At 32.1% G+C, this 8,037-nt stretch overlaps 1 long non-coding RNA gene across 1 annotated transcript; it reads right to left on the bottom strand.

The window, feature by feature from the left end:
• Positions 1 to 1,191: 1,191 nt before the first annotated feature.
• LOC111087904 lies at positions 1,192 to 6,955 on the bottom strand. The gene is made up of 4 exons (XR_002612527.1): positions 6,850 to 6,955; positions 4,334 to 4,398; positions 2,797 to 2,963; positions 1,192 to 1,274 (listed from the first exon to the last, which is right to left on the bottom strand). It is a non-coding gene; the product is annotated as an uncharacterized LOC111087904 (long non-coding RNA).
• Positions 6,956 to 8,037: the final 1,082 nt, after the last annotated feature.

Raw genomic sequence — 8,037 nt, 5'->3', positions numbered from 1 at the left:
TATATATATATATATATATATATATATATATTCTTAAAGTGCAACTGACAGGCCAACAACCCACCTTATAATGCATAAAAAATTATTTATAGAGTTTGCTTCCCTAGAATTAATCGTATCATGTGCAAGATAATTTATTTTTCAAATAACACACCGTAAAAATTCACCAACCCTGACTTTGTTTTGATGAAGCCGGATGTGACATCAGTAGAGAGACTCGTCCAAAGCTTCATATTTCTTTTTGCTTTGATAAAATTGTTTTAGTTTGTGAATTTGTTTCAAATACGTTGTAATTTGCTGATTATTATATGTCATGGGGAAGTGATGTGTAGTAACACTTATAAGGATAACGAGATTCTATATATTTTCCAAAAAGTGAAAGACTCGGTGGACACAACAAGTGAAAAGAATGAGAGTACAATGGACTGGCCTAATGCAACATTCTGTTTTGTGCAGTGAACGTTTTACTCTAGATTGTTTTGAAGTGAGGAGTTGGTTATTGTCAGAATTTGATATAAAAGTGAGGAAAAAAAAGGTTAATTAAAAGAGGGTTCTACCCCAACCACATTTCCTCGTGTTTTATCAGTTTATTTAGAAATAATTATGTTTACAGCACTTCACATCCAATTCCTCAGACATTTTCATTTTAAAACTACTGATTTAGCCTTTCACCAGTACCCCACTGAAACCTGTCTCCCTCACAAAACAGCACTCTGCTTTTCCTCTCGCATCACGTGAATGAGAACAGCACTGTGGATTTTTGCTGATTCAACATCATATTTATTTATTTAATAAACTTTCAAGAATTTTGTAAAGTTGTGCAAAATTAAGTATGAAAGATTTACTTTTAATTGATATCATTGTAAAATGGCTTGATTTTCTTGTTGATAGCCCTTTAAAATATGAGTACTTAATTCTAGATGTAAGCCTAGAAATAGAAATATCACCCTAAATATATTTTGAACTTAATGCTAAATTTATAAATGTTTCTTTTTTCATAATATTCAAAAATAACTTCAGTTAAACAAGAGTAATATATTTTGTATAAAACAACAACAAGCTTTAAAACACTAATTTTCTGAAATTACAATATAATGAACTGTTGTCTGGCAATGTGCATCTATGAGTGAAATAAATAAATACATATATATATATATAGACACAAACATGTATAGTTAGTTTATTGGGAAACTGTAATCAACTAATAGAAAAAAAAGTTTGTCACCTTCACTCGAGGTTGAATTTAACTTCATTGTTTGAGTCTTGATCTTCATCTATAAGAAAAAAAAAGACAATTAGTAAGAGCAATTAGTAATGATAGCACTGTTCAGTTACACTGTTAAAGTACCACATAGTAGACATTGAAATAAGCAGCAATGACTAACTTATAAACTTAAGTATGACATACTTTGAAATTAGAAAACACACAACATCCACTAAAAAAGCCTGACAGTAACCAGTGCACAAATTAAAATAAAGATTACTTATTCAACGTGAGATTTCCTTAAAAATTAAGTAAAACACCACCATGGAGCTCTTAAGAATAAAATCATTGAAACAGTATAGACTAGGTTCAAATCTGTTCAGTTCTTCTTAGAGGTTTCACCTCCATTACATATCAGGAAAATCAAATTCATCATCATCACAGACATCTTTTTCCAGATAGAGCAAACAAGGATAATATTTAAACTTACACTCCCAATGATTAAATGAAACATTTTCCTTTATCTAATCCGTTAATAACCACCAAAGGAGAACAAACCACCAATAAAAACCACAACAAATTAATCCATTAACCAATGAAAAAATAACTATAAAACTCAAGGAAACAAGTTATATAATAGTGCGAGAATCTATAAGATTTATCCTGGATTCAGTGGTATTAGCAGCAGAAATCATTCTTACTCATCAGTTGAAAAAAAACCTTTCACCACATTTAACGTTAAGTGTAAAAATATGAACATCTTTCTACCAATAAAATGTTACAAATAAATAAAGAACATGTTATGGAGCACATATGGGTGCACAAGCCTACAACATCCCACATTTATACGGCCATTCACAACCTACAGTCAGTTATGAGATGGCAGTTGTTCCATAATTTTTGTTTGATATCTTTTTAGCCTAACCATCAAAATGAGAATCATTGTGATATTTCAGAAGAAAAGTGACTTTTCTACTGGAGAATCCAAGCGTACTCTATAAAATAAATTGTTCTGTGATAGAAGGAATTGAAAGTACTTCATTTCAAACAAATTTGCAGGAATTTTGTACTAACTCGATCTTCGTAAGTTACCCAAGTATTTTTTACTTCAGTATAAGTATAAAGTGATCAAAAACATTAAAAATATGACTTATCACAGAGAAAGTGTGAAACTTTGCAAAATAAAATAAAATGTGGATGCAAGAAAGAGAAAGCCTTGCTTACCAAGTTATAAGGCAAGATCAAGTGAGAAGCCAGAAACAAACCCAAAATACAGAAGTACATCGCATTGCTTGCCAAGTTGCAGTTAGAAGTGAGGAGAAACTTTGTGAAACACACACCATTCACCTCAGCCAAGATCCTGACCAAACAGCTACCCATAGGGCAGTGTTTTTGCTAGTAATTCATAACTTAAAATTTCATATTGCATAATATATAACAATTTGTAAAGGCTGTATTAGCTATAATATTAAATTCATGCTCAGTGTCTATTAACAATTACATCAAATACAGCATAACACAAACAACAAAGTACCACTTAGTCCTTCAAGGTTGTTCCTTCACACCAATAAATAGAAGAAAATTAAACGTACTTTTTACTTTTCAGGAAGTCATCAATCCCCTTTTCACAGTCTTGCAAGATTACTGCAGCTTTCATATTGTTGCCAACAACAACTTATTCCATAAAGTGATTAGCCAAACATTATACTTGTCTTCAGAATACAGCATGAAGAAATCAAAGGCTTTATCTTGAACATCTCTAATATAAAAAACGTGTTTGTTAGTGTTTGATAACTTTCAACATTTTTTATAAAGTCTTAAACTAAAGTTTAAAAACCAATAGTACACACAGGCAAGATAAGGTACCTGAAACATAACATTTGAAGAGGTTCTTGCAATCACTGGCAAATGGAGCAGATAATTTCAAAATAGTTTGGAGATTATTATATTATCATAGAATAGTAAATTAGAAGCAAGATAATAACTGGATAGTTGAGCTCAATGAGGACGAGAATGAGAGACCCGAGTTTACAACAGTGCACAACAGTAACAAAATTTAAGGATATATAGTTATTTAGTTATCATTTAGGTCAATCTCTAATAGATTTATAAAATAAATATACATATATTGTGTGGGTTTCATTAATTATCAAACCACTTTTCAAAGTTTGCATAAAAGTGTAAAATACATTCAAGATGATTGTGTTGGTCTGTTCAGTTCTTCTTAGAGGTTTCACCTTCACTTTATATCGGGAGAATTAAGATCATCATCACAGACTCTTAATTCACACAATCCTAGATATTCCTACAGAAAACTAACATCTTTCAACTTTCACATGATACCCTATCACTGGGAGAGACAAAATCCCAAGTCAGAATTCCTTTTTTCAATGTTTCAGGAATCACCTTTAGAAATTTAAAGATACAAGTTAAATTTTAATATGCATTTATGTAAACTGATGGTGAAGTTAAACTTTACAACTCTTAATACAAATTTCTTTTTAATGCCATTTATCTGTATTTAGGATTTAATTGTTTAAAGGAAATAAAGATGACAAAATATGAGTTATGTCAGATGCACTAAAAAGATCCCCAACATGTGACGAGTCGTATACAAAATACACTAGGATTAAACAATATTAAAAAACAAATTCGTCCAATTTTACTAGGAATTACCATTTTCAATGACATTTCTAAGAACACTGGCAGCAAAATAGACACTTTTACAGATTTTCAAGGCCTTGATTTAAAAAACAATTATTAGCCTTCGAGGTTTTCGAGCACCTACACCATTCAAATTGCCAAGAAAAGCAAGACAATTGTGTAACACAGAAGTTGTATAAGTAGAAACAAATTTCCTCAGTTACTAAAATTCTGCTGTGCTAGAGAAAAACATAAAACAGAAAAAAGCACATTCCACACTGGGTACTAGCTATTTAGGTAGGATGAAAAAAAAATGTAGCTAAGCTATACAGAATATTGTAAATTAAACATGAATATACCCAACTAAAGATGTATTAATTTTGCCACAATATACACACATCACAAATCTCTCGAATAACAATTTAAGTTAATATGAGTAGGCTTATAACTCTCAGCACTAACTAAAACTGAAAAATTTATTCTTACGTCACAGGCTGTAACTGCATATTACTTTTCGGGTAACTGCTTACAATCTTCAGTTTTGTTGACTCCTGTTTAAAGTAAATAAATATATATAGTGTGGGTTTCATAATTATTGTAAAACTTTGTAATTAAAGTTTAAGTAAGAGTGTAAACTACATTCGATATGATTAGGTCTGTTCAGTTCTTCTTAGAGGTTTAACCTTCACTGTATATCAGGAGAATTACAAGCATCATGACAGACTTAAATTACATAATCCTTAGATGTTTCTTTATTACTAAAAACATAAAATGAACAGTTTGGAATATTCTGCATATATCATTCATTGTAGTAATGACATCTTGCGGTTAGATAACTATTATGCACAAAAATCATTGTCCAAACTACTTTATACACCATATCTATTATAAAACTAACAAATATCTAAATTTGAATTATTCATTTCAAAAAATAATGGACAAAAAATGCAAAGGTAAAGCATATTGAACTCAGCAGTACTTCCTGATGCTCTTCTAGAGTTTAACACTATTACCTGCAACATGGATCATGTATATTCGAAGAACTTGCGAGTGAAAGAAAAGAAGAATGTATAACAATATATACACCGCACTATACCTGCTAATTTAAGTGCCAGTGAGGCCTTCTGCCAAATACCAGGGTTCATGTGCTATGTTAATGTAAGAATTCCAACCCAATTAATGTGTAATGTACAATTACGTTTTTTCAGAGTCTAAGACTAACTAACTTGATAATGGCTTTATATATTTCATTAAATGATTTTGCAGGACTTCTTTATCACTCTATCTTTTTCAACTACAGAAACACAACTGGCCTATATTATTATATATATGTATATTTCCTAGACAACTGTTAGTGTTATCATTCCCTTTAAATTTAAAAATAGGAAAAACATAAGCAATTCAACCTTTAAGTTTCCATTGCGTGTTCACCTACCAAAAATGAATAGTGCTAATTTATTTGATTTTTGAGTTGACCTTTTACTTTTAAGACACTAGGGAAAGCTTATCACCAAGAGATTAGTATCCACATAATTCAGATCAATCTTAATATTTCCCATAGAATGCTCAGGGGCAAGAATTCTTGAGGTTAGACATCCAGGAACTTTGCCCTCCCACAATGCAATGTCCACATACCAATCGAGGCAAAGGAGCAAACAGATAGCATGACGTAGGGGATATTTCATTCATTCTGCACATTTGCCCAGGCTAGACTCATAGTCGTAATGACCATTTGCATTTGTGATGAACTTTTATTGTTCCAAACCTGCAAATATGGTGTAGAGTTGTTGTGTATTGAATTGCAATAATAACAAGTTGAAAAGACTTGAACTTTCATTCTATTTGATACCCAGTCAAGCTACTGAAAAGGAAAGAAGCTAAGGTCAGCCAGGTCCATCAAAAAACTACTCCAACAAATGGGCCTTTACAAGGCCGGGCAGGAATCTATAAATCCAAGTACAAGAATCGAACAAACAAATGATCGGAGAGAAGAGTGTTGTGGTTGAAAGCTATCAAAATCTAACTATAACGATGTGTCTTCAGCTCTTTTTATATCATGTGGATGTTGTCTTCCGATTTCTTTTTAACACAAGGTAATTGTACATATCTGGGTACTGCATACTGGGCCATTATGTCAGGTCGTTGATCCACAAGTCAGCAGGGTGCTGGCATGGGCAAGAATAAAGCCCACGTAATTGTAACTACTCCACATCTCGCTAATGCCTCGGCTGGCAACTTCTCCCTGTATTGACGAGACTTTGAAATTGATAATTTGACTATCAAACAATAATTGAAGAATTTGACAACAGCTTCAGCAGTAACACGTATACACGGTAGAACTATATAAATTATGTACATGTAGCTGTACTCGCTTCGCTATTGTTTGCCCCTTTGTCAAGATTACAATCGCATTACCAGGCAAAATCATGACTGTGACGTCACAAAAACCTCAAGAATACTGTTAGTGTTATCTTTTTTTGTAAAAGTATAGAAGGATATTTAAACACTAAGCATCTCAAAGTCTTCATCAAAAACCCTGCCTTCAGTACCATTTAAATTTAACATAATGGCACAAACCCCATTTTGATATTTATTGTTTAACCTATTCCTTTGTTAAAACTTTAGTTTAAGTTTAACTGAAGTTAAAACAAAACCACTCAGCTATTTCTTTTAAATTTTAAGCCACTTTTGATTTCTTAATTTTTCGACTTGCTATTGTATTGTACATTTTCCATTCTGTCTGTCTGCTTATATCCATAGTACTTATATCTGACTTTATCCTTTAGGCTTTACACTAGTAGTAATAGTAATAATTTCAGTAACTGTAACTTTATCATTTTATGTTTAATTTAATGTTCATATAGCATGAAAAATGTGATAGTTATTAAGTTAGCTAAATAAATTTGTCTCAACTTTCTAACACCGTTATGTGGAAGTTTTTCATAAAAAAAATTTCAGAATACCTGTAAAACTTACAAAATATATTTTTAAAAACCACTTACTTAGTTATAGAAACGTAGAGTTATTTCATTAAGTGATTAAGTCTGATTTATACTACAAGGTTAAGCAACGTGCTTTTACAGATATCTGATATATCGCCTCTTTCCATGATCATACGGTGCTGCCATCTGAACTATAAAATTATCTATTTTCCAAAGTCTACTGGCCTTTGCTCTTTCACGCTACATTATAGAACAATAAGGACACTTCTCCCCGTTCCTTTTCAACTACACAATTGAAATTTAAATTCCTGAAAATACTATCACATTCGACTATTGTAAATGCACAAGGGCAACTTGAAATACATTTAGTGAAACATGTACACTATCCGATTTTAACGAAATCGATAGTACTTAAAAGAATATATATTATGAAATACATTTTGTTTGTTTGGTGTTAAGCGCACAGCTATACAATGGACTATTTTTGGATTGCCCCTCACGGGCATTGGAACCCGATTTTTAGCCTTATAAGCCCTAGAAAGTTTTCCTTTTAACTCAGTTGGTAGAGCAATTGCTTGGCAAGTGAGAAACCCTGAGTACAATGACCAAGCCCAGGAGGTCCAAAAACTTGTCTTACTACAAAGAAAATAATAATAAAAATAAAAAGGCGCCCAACTATGATCTATTCCACGCCTCTAAGATAAAGCCCAAAGGTAAGAAGGTTTGTAAGAAGGAAAACTTTAGGTATTTTGAGTAGTTAGAAGTATCTTACTAGCATTGCTAGTGGGTTAACCTTTAGCTCAGTTGGTAGATTACTTATCTAGCATGCAAAATGTCCTGGGATTTATTCTCAGATGAAAAATAGGGTTTACAAGAAAGTACCTAACATGTAGGAAAAGTAAAACTTGTACAACTTTCTTTTCTAGCTTTTGAACTTGAGCATAACGTGCTGTTACGTCTCCGTTCGTTCGTTAATATTCCGTAAATTCGTTCCGACAAAACTTTAGCGACACAAGTCCTTTCTTAAATAAAACTGGTTTATTCTTTCAGAATACAACTTTACGATATACTTAATTTCAACAGCAGCTCTATAACAAACGCTATAACTCACGTCTCACGTGGTCAACAATATTCTGTCCGCATACATTCAATTACTCATTACGTCCCCGTCGCTTTGTGGCCGGTCTTATATATACAAGACTCCACTTTCTCTAGAAGTATCACGAGATTTAAGGAAAGGACGTGAAT

Source organism: Limulus polyphemus, unplaced genomic scaffold (assembly GCF_000517525.1).
Source record: "Limulus polyphemus unplaced genomic scaffold, Limulus_polyphemus-2.1.2 Scaffold2823, whole genome shotgun sequence".
Lineage (NCBI taxonomy): Eukaryota > Metazoa > Arthropoda > Merostomata > Xiphosura > Limulidae > Limulus > Limulus polyphemus.
This window is presented reverse-complemented; position numbering and strand designations above follow the sequence as displayed.